This window comes from Euphorbia lathyris, chromosome 7 (genome assembly GCF_963576675.1).
Source record: "Euphorbia lathyris chromosome 7, ddEupLath1.1, whole genome shotgun sequence".
In the NCBI taxonomy this organism is placed as follows: domain Eukaryota; kingdom Viridiplantae; phylum Streptophyta; class Magnoliopsida; order Malpighiales; family Euphorbiaceae; genus Euphorbia; species Euphorbia lathyris.
In genome coordinates, this window is record NC_088916.1 from 44,021,904 (window position 1) to 44,032,096 (window position 10,193).

Here is a 10,193-nt window from a genome sequence, read left to right on the forward strand (position 1 = left end):
AAACAATTGAAGTCAAATGTGACAACAAAAGTGCGATTGACTTATCTAAAAATCCAATCCAACACAGCAGGATGAAGCATGTCAGCATAAGGCATCACTTCATCAGAGATCATGTACTCAAGGATGAGATCAAGCTGACCTATGTACCAATAGGTGAATAGCTTGTAGATATCTTCACGAAGCCATTGGCTCGTGAGCAGTTTAGCATACTAAGGGAAGCTATCGGTATGTCTAATCCTCTTCAATAAATTTCTGAGCTAAATGAATGTTAAGTGATTATAATATGCCGAGTGATCATTACATATTGAGTAACTATCATATGCTGAGTAAAACTGAATGCTATGAAATCACTATATGCTGAGGTAACCAAGAAAGGAAAGAAGGTTATGGTTGAAGAAGCACCGGCTGTGCGAACCAGAAAGGAAAGAAAGAGGAAAGCTGACCAATCCTCAAGCCCTCCAATCAAAGACATTAACAAAGCTCCAAAGAAGATCAGGTTAGTGACCGGTACGAAGAAAGCTGCTCATGCTGAGCCAGCTCAAGAAAAGCCAGAGTCAGCTGAGAAAAGAAAGGAGAGAGCTGATGTTGTCTCCTCAGAATAGACTCTAGCAAGTGCACTAGATACAAGTAATAAAGTGATAAGTCCAGTATCGTATCCACAGGGATTGAGGATCAAAGTTCACAAGAAGTACTTTGTAGAACAGGGTGTGTGGTGTGTGTCAATTCTTTAATTTGAGAGATGTTGTTTAAACATAAACAAGATCAAAGCTTTAGTTGATTTCCAAAGAGTACTTAATGATAAAAAAAAGGCAGAACGGGTCAAGCACAGCAGAACAGGTTACTTTCAGTCTCTAAACATCCTATTTATTCATGAATGACGTAAAGTGAAGTCAATGTCTCTGCTTTAATGCTCACTTAAGTCAACTCTCGTGTGTTCTTAAGATTCTAAGACGTACTACAACATTAAGCGTCCCTAAAGTTGGTTCTTTCTTGCATTACGGTCGAAACAGCATTTCTATTTAAGAAACGCCTTGATACAACCTCCTGACATCTCTGTTTTGGGGTTGAATGCTTGATAAATAGTTCCGCGAAGATGAAAGCAGTTTCCTATCATGCATCTAGCACTAACATACATGCCTTAAGAAATGGAGTTAAAAGTTTATCAAGCACAACATAATATATCACCATTCATTCATAAATAAGATAATAGAAGACTTACATAACCGGCCCTAACTGGCCAAACCTATTCAAAATGACTACTCACTCATGGTAAAGAGTGAATAGCCTGAGTTAGTTCCACAGACCTCCATTGGAGGCGTCATTGTTCTAAGAGAGCTTCGCCTCTCTTCAAAAGTTCTAACTAAAACTGATTGTCTCAAAAGTCAAAAGGTGTTCTTTTCCTTCCCTCGACTACGTCTATATAAAGGAAGAAAAACGAACCATGCACCAAAATATTACAAAATAAGATTGTTTTCCTACAGCTACTAATACTAGGGAATGATTAATTTAAGTTGACCCTTGAACACTCAAGGGGTGATCCATCTTTTCATCATGTTGCTTTCTTGCCTCCCTTCGTACTCCGCGCCTGCCACGCCGCTCCTGACACTTGTCCAGTCGCTATCCTTCATCGGGTACACAGCGAAAATCCGCTGGATCAAAGGTCGCTCAACTCCTTACGGTTTGTTGCAAAACAGGCTGTGTTATCGCCCATTTTGACTTGATCAATACAATATGCATAAAACACTTATAAGCCTATATGTTTCGAAATATTTTGCCTGAAATGCACATAAAATGTTATTAAAATGCTGTTTAATTATAGTCATATTCATGCCCAACAAATACCCCCAAATAAAATCCTTGATTGTCCTCAAGTAAGCAAAAAGATAACAATAACACAAGAGAATAATTTTAGGCAAGAATAATCGAAGGAGTATTTACAGAAAGAATTTATGCAGAAACAAGGGAAACAGATTTATAGGAGAGTGATTTAAATAGAAAGACTTAACTAAGAAAAACTTTTTGAACAATTTGTGACTGCTAATGAGGCTTTTGCTAGAATCAAAATTTTAAAACCCTTTCTTATGAAATTCCTCAAAGCTTCAAATTGAACCTCAATCCTCATTTAAACCACCTGCTAAGCTCCAAGTGCCTCACTAAGTTCAGGAGGATTCACACACTCTCAAATGGCCTTTGTTGCCATAAGGGAAAGTATCATCACTCCTCAGCTTAGCACTATGATTGCTAGGTTATGACATTGCTTGTTGGCCCTATCTCGATGGATCAAAAATTTTCCGATCATAGTCAAAAGGTCTTGACATGGGTTGTATTGTTAGGCTAGGGCTAAGGTATGGACGTTAATTGGCAATTTAAGTGTATGGATTTTGTTTACATGCAAGGCAATTCACCATACTTGGCACTTAGCACAGATCATTACGCACAGCCTGTTTCACAACATAGACTAAACTATCCCTTGAATACACAAACATAATTATCCAAACATTTGACTTTAGTCTCAAGATGTAAGCATTTGTCAAATATTTAAGAGACTAATTCAAACACTTTCATGTTATCTTTTAAAATTTCTATTCATTCCTCAAATGTCATCCTTTCACCGTTTGATTATTATAAACACAGATTTTCTCAAAAAAAATTCATTTTTCTTTCTCTCGGGTAGCTTGTTCTGAGCATGAGACAAATTCAAGGTGTTTTTGGGATTACAGTGAAGGGAATTAGTTCCTTAAATTTGTGTTTGCGAAAGAATAGGTTAAGGCTCAAGTTGGATATCCTAAAAATGTGAGTGCAAAGCACAGGTAGGCTTTTTGTGGAGTGAACTTGGGATCTAACTTCCTTTTTCCTCCTATGACCATCCAAAATTTTACCATTTTGATTAGGCAGCCAAAGCAATACCTACCTAAGGACAATATGCACTAGCCCTCTCATGAAGAATCATCGCATTTTCATGCTAATGTAGGCTCAAGTTCTCACATTTCAGGGCTTTTGCATTGGAGCAGGAGATTCTTTAAGTGAAGATTGAGTTAAAACTTAAAATTTTTCAGAACTTCACGATTAAAAAGGGAGCTCAAATAATAAAACAAAGCTATTATTGTCCCGTGTGATTAGTTCCAAGGGGGGGTTAGGAACTAATATAACTTTTTCGCTAATTAATCTTGCTGACTTAGTTACTTTAGTAAGTTGAACAGCTCAGCTTTGGTCAGCTTGGGTGAACTTAGCGTAAGATAGCTTTAGTCAGATGCTAACTAAGACTGTTTTACTTGAGAGATGAGAATTGACTCTCTTATAGTCAGTTTCCAACTCAGCACTTCGATTTACTCCGTGTTTGTTTCAAACAGTTTACATGCTGAGCAAATGCAACAATCAACACAAGCACAAATATATATATATATATATATATATATATATTTGAGAGAGTTAGAAATTACTCAGTATCACTTATCCTGGTTCGGTCTCTCTGCCTACGTCCAGTCCCCAGAATCCTCCGGGCTTTTAGAATCCAATACTGAGCTCTTTAAAGGTAGAGCACAAACCGATTACATGCAGTTGAATATGCAAGAGTACCGTCCTCTATTCTTCTACTCAACTCCTACTAAGCACCACAGCCCGGTACTTAGATTTCTCTACCACTGAATGTTTACAACCAAACACTCAGCACAACACTCTCAATATTACAATTGATACAATTTGTTCTCTTTAAAAGGAAGAACACTTTAGATGATTACAGAGAATCACACTAGCATTTACACAGGAATAGAAGATGAGTGTAAGATCTTTTTCTTGTTTTGAAGTGCTTTGTACTTGTATTTTTCTCTCTTGTGTTTTTTTTTTGGCAAATGATCCAAGAGGTTTGATTGTCTTTATATAGATGAAGACATATAGGAGGATCATATGAATTTGATTTAGCCGTTGATTCCAAAACGGCTCTTTTAGGAGACAGATTCTGGTCAGCTTCAGATGTTGCAGGCTAATCCTATCCTCTGAAATCTTCAGACGTCAGGTTTCTCTTGTTCCTGTAGTCTTCGTCTTTTTGTGGCAGTTGTCTTTTAGCAATAATCCATTGACCCATACATCTCGGAATGTGTCTATTACGTATTTCCGAGGATTCAATTACTGGTTCAGACGGTTCGCAACATTTGTCTTCCAGTGAACGGATCTCTCATGCTGTCCTGAGGATTTACTTGTCCTCTACTTTATACGTTGTCTTCGTTTATTGTTAACTCTTATGCTGAGTTCCCTTTTTGGTCAGTTTTGTTTTGCACGACAACTAGTAAGAGAGCTTTTGATGCTGAGTTCCATTCCACTTAGCTTTGTTGAACTTCAGGCTTCTATTCTTTGGTACTGAGTTCAATTCTACACGCCTTGTCCTTTGATCTCATGCTGACTTTGTCCTGTCTTTATTTTTATATCTTTTTGTTTTTAAGTTTATACTCAACATTGAACAAACAGATTAGTACAATTAAAATCAAAGCACTTAAATTTAATTGTTCTTTAATCATGGATGATTTTGTCAAATCAAAATCTTGTGGAACAGTGTTTCAACAAACTCCCCCATTTTGATGTTGGCAAAATACATAATTATGGAACTCAGTTTTGAAATTCCCCATGATTGAATTGTTTTTCATATTTCTGAAATTACTCCCCCGTAAGGGTTGCATCTAATGTCCTAACTTAATTTTAAATCTTTCAAGATTTACACGAATGAACTTAAGACATTGCTTTCACTTACTTAGTTTAATTCTAGACTGTCCAAGATCTACTCTAGATCAGTTTTTCAGAAATGATTAAATACTTAGTTTGATGCGCAGATTGGTTTGGTGTTTTATCGTACACTGAGTATGTTTTACCTTTACTTGTTTGTTCAATTTTGATTTGTCAGTTTTTAGCACATGGTATTTGGAGAGTTTGGATAGAATGGTACTTACCATAATAACATCAAAGTGCACAAAACAAAACAACAACAAAAAGAACAACACAAAACATTAAGCACAACCTACATGCTTAGTCCTGAAAATGATTAAACTACTTTCTCTTCCTAAAGGTAGGCTCTCCAGCTTGCAACTTGCCTTTTCCCTTATCTGTGCTTCCAGATGCGCCACCTGCGTACTGAGTGCGCGGAGTTCCATGTCTTTTCTCCCCCGTTTTTCCAAGATCGGGTGGAGGAGGAATGAAGGTATCATTTCTAGCCGTAGTGGACAAGGCTTTGGAATAACGCGTCAACCGCTTAGTACTCTCTCTTAGGCCATCGATGACTGGAACACCATCATCTTCAACTATTCTAGGAACTCGCAGGGAGCTGCTCAGGATGCTAATAAGATATTCATATGATTTGCTAAGCCAGGAGACGGACTCAGTGAGCTGAGCATAGGATTGGTGATACATTTTGAGTACGGCTGAGTCAAAGAATTTTCGTTGATCATGGATATCTTGCACAAAGTTCAGAAAAGTATCAGTATTGATGGGGTCAATATCCATTTGGTCTTTATTGACATTGAGAAGGCGCACGACTTCACTTAGTTGATCAATGGTGCACTGGGAAGTGGAGGAAATTAGTTCACGAGTGCAGTTCAGATCAGAACTCAGCTTTGAGAAGTATTGACTAAGTTCAGCAGAGGTAGCATACTTAGGATGACCCGTAGGTCCACTGGTAGCCATGTCTGTGGTTAGCTTAGCAAAATAATCTTTGAGCTCAGTAGAAGTAGCATATCCTGGATTTACATCAGGGTGGCTCTGGACTTTGCCTTCAAGTGCATTCATGTGGTTGACCATCGTGAGCAGTAGTTCAATGATCTTTGCAATTTGGTCTTGCTTAGGTTGATGTGTCTGAATTGTGCTCATAACACTGATAATATCTTTGAGGCTCCGAATCTCATGCAGAAGTGGAGTGAGGGATGTGATCTGGGAGGACTCAAGATTTGCAGTTTCAGCGGCATCCATAGACATAGGATTTAAATCCTGAAGGAGAGACTGGGCAGAGGCAATAATTTTGCGTCCAGACTCAGCAGCTGTTAGACGAGGTGCCGCGGCCTAATCTCCCGGGCGGACCGGGGGGTGGACAACCTCATGGCGACGTAAGCGGTGATTGGCGCCGAAAGCAACCAATCGTGGAATCAAGCTGCTCGGCAGGACCGGAGCTCGGAGATATGGAAGAGTCGCCACCCACGAATGGGAAAATGAACACCGATCCCTTGCGGGAGACCGGTGTGGGTTCGGGAAACTTAGGTACGAGCCGAGAAGGCTAGCTCCTTTCCGGAGAAAGGCTACTAGGCACCCCGACATCGCCCGGTTATGAACCACCGGCCTCCTACTCAGCATGTTAGGCGATAACGGACTAATCGTATACTTCTTTAAGTTTAAAATTCATTTGAAACCCTTTTCTTTCTCTTTTTGGAAACCGTTTTGAGCATATGATATTGAAAAGCCATATCAGTAAAGAATCACCCATTTATGTTTATACATACACAGAGAGGGGGGAGAAAGAAGTGATTTATTTACAATCGTATTTAAAGGTTATGTTGTGTGTCTATTCTACATTAACTTACTTCCCCAAAACGGATTTATTTACATGGTTCGCACCTTAATCGTCGCTGGAACAATTTAGGTGCGTTTTAAAACCCCGTTTGATGAAGTTTACCCGAATCGTCGTTGGAACGACTCGAGTATTTGAAAACGTTTGAGATGAAAACCTTTTAATGAGAAGACATGGTTAAACATACAAGTCAATTTTACTTTGTACAAATTCTTTAAGAAAACGATTCAAAACTCCTTATTTACAACGAAAACGATTTTAATTACCATGTTCGCTTAATCCGTCGTTGGAACGGACTAAGGTTTTAAAGCGTGGTGTTTTGAAGACGATTTAAAATATCAACAAAAATGACTCTATTTATCTACATTAGAAATCTAAGAAAGCCCATTAGCTTAAATAATTTAATTGAAAACTCTCTTTTTGTGATTTATTTTCCTCACTTATTTAATGGACTCTCTAACTATTATAATTATATTAACAACCACATTTAAGCCCAAAATTAATTTTTCAAAGTGAAGCCCATTAGAAACATGGACTCATAAATGGCCAAAAGAGATAAAGAAAATAATATAGATATATATTTACACATTTTAGCCCAAAAGACATAAAATAAGAGTAAAAGAAAGTATACTATCTAATACATATATAAGAAAGAGTAATGAAAATAATATATTTATACTTTAAATATATGAAAATAGTAGATGAAATTCACAAATAAGAAAATAGCATTTATCACTCAAAATAACTCTATTTATCAATAATTAACATAACCCAAATATTCCCGAAACTATACATATATATACATAATTAATATAGTTCAAATACAAAAAATGACATATACTAATATCCATCCATTATTTATCAAAATATCAAATAACTAATATTTAAACATAGCCTAAGTTAAGAAAAAGGAAATACCTATATATATATATTTATACTTATATTGTAAAATAGGATAAAAATGATATATAAACATTCCAAAATAAATATATATACTAAAGTTCTAAAACGATTTGAAAACATGTATCACTTAACTATATATATATACACCAAGGATTAAAAGTCTAAAAATTAAGAAAAGGGGACCGAAATGGCATTTTTTACATTTTGGCAGATTTACCGACGGAAAATCCGTTGGTAAACAGCCTTTAGTGACATAATTGGTAAATTACAGCAGCACTCCAACATTTTCCAGGTTTGTTCAAAAGCGTTAAATTAAATCTAATTCAATCGTTTTGGACTTCCGAACTACCAAAGATGGATCATAGTCGAAAACGGAAGTTCCTAAAACGATGTTTTTATTTTAAAACGTTATTTGGAAACCTCTTTTAAATAAAAAACTTATAATTACAACATTTTCGATACCCGAACTACCTTTTTATCGGATCACGGTTCGTATTGGGATATCCAAAACGAGGTTTTTATTTTAAAACAAAACCGAATTTTATTTAACACGAAACGAAAATTAAATAAATGCGCTAACTAAATAAAACGTGACAAAATAAATAAATGACTAAAGGAATAAAAACTATAGCATAAAAAATAAATAGAAGGAGAGAAATAAATTAAATAAAATAAAGAGTATAGTCCTCGGATAATACCTTTGATTCGGTATCTGACAGTCGAAGCCGATTGATTCCACGAACCGCGAGCTCCCGATTTTAATAAAAATTTAGTAAAAATTGAACTTAGGAAATTCGGAATTTTTGAGAAAAAAATATTTTTCTCAAAAAAATCCACTCTCTCTCTCTCTAAAAATGTTTAGAGTGAGAAAGTTTTTCCTCCCTAAAAAAAGGGCCTCCTTTTCTTCACCTTGGGATCCGTGCCCTTATTTAGGGAAACGGATCCCGGAACAATAGGCGACACCCAAAAAAAATTGGGCGTCGCCCATTGTGGTTGGGCGGCCGCCCAACCTAGTGTTGGGCTACCACCCAACCTTGTTGGGCGGCCGCCCAACATGAGTTGGGCGGCCGCCCAACAATGTTGGGCGATCGCCCAACTTTCGTGGGGCGATCGCCCAACGCGAGGTTGGGCGCCCGCGCCCAACCCTCGTCGGGCGCGTGGTTGGGTGCCCGTCCGGTGACCCTCGGGGCGTGCCCCGCGCCGTCGGATGCGTGCACTCCATGGCCGCCGAGCGCGCGTTCCGCGCAGCTAGACGCTCGCACGTCGCGGCCGCCGAACGCGCGCCCCGCGCTGCCAGGCACGTGTGCTCAACGGCCCACGAGGGCGCGTACCGCCAGCGGTCTCAGGCATTGCTTGGGCGTCGAGAGCGTGCCACTCGCGGTGCGTCCGACGGACGCCGCGCGCACGTCTCGAGCCGTCAAGCAGGCGTTCGACCATCGTCGTCCGCGTGCGGGATGCCGTTGCATGCCCGCGCCGTGCCGTTAATTTTCCTCAGCTTATTATTCTTTATATATTTTTCAAAACTTCCGGAATCAATCGCTTCGACCGTCTTGTTTCAGGTTTTCATCACAGGTCCTCCGACTCGGTGTCTACAGTTGCCCCTACTTTTCTATTTTGACAGTGATGTGTGTGGTTCGAAAACGTTTTTGCTAACGTAACACATGCAATGTAAAACATATAAAAGTAAAAGACACGTAACGAGTAGGAGGAAACATACCTGACCTTTGCGCTGCGCGCTCCGGCGTTGCTCTCTGACTGCATCAGACTTTGCTTCAGGCTGCACCCTAGTTCACGACCGCGGGGATAATGGCTAAATAGCTACCCTAGTTTATGACCACAGGGATAATGGCTAAACAGCTACCCTATTTCAAGATTGCGGGGATAATGGCTAAATAGCTACCCTGATTTACGACTGCGGGGATAATGGCTAAATAGCTACCCCATTTTAAGATTGCGGGGATGATGGCTAAACAGCTACCCTGGTTTACGACTGCGGGGATGATGGCTAAACAGCTACCCTGGTTTACGACTGCGGGGATAATGGCTAAACAGCTACCCCATTTCAAGATTGCGGGGATAATGGCTAAACAGCTACCCTATTTCAAGATTGCGGGGATAATGGCTAAACAGCTACCCTATTTCAAGATTGCGGGGATAATGGCTAAACAGCTACCCTGATTTACGACTGTGGGGATAATGGCTAAACAGCTACCCTATTTCAAGATTGCGGGGATAATGGCTAAACAGCTACCCTATTTCAAGATCACGGGGATAATGGCTAAACAGCTACCCTGATTTACGACTGTGGGGATAATGGCTAAACAACTACCCTATTTCAAGATTGTGGGGATAATGGCTAAACAGCTACCCTATTTCAAGATCACGGGGATAATGGCTAAACAGCTACCCTATTTCCAGATCGCGGGGATAATGGCTAAATAGCTACCCTGATTTACGACTGTGGGGATAATGGCTAAACAGCTACCCTATTTCAAGATTGCGGGGATAATGGCTAAACAGCTACCCTATTTCAAGATCACGGGGATAATGGCTAAACAGCTACCCTAATTTACGACTGTGGGGATAATGGCTAAACAGCTACCCTATTTCAAGATTGCGGGGATAATGGCTAAACAGCTACCCTATTTCAAGATCACGGGGATAATGGCTAAACAGCTACCCTATTTCAAGATCGCGGGGATAATGGCTAAACAGCCTCCCTGATTTACGACTGTGGGGATAATGGCTA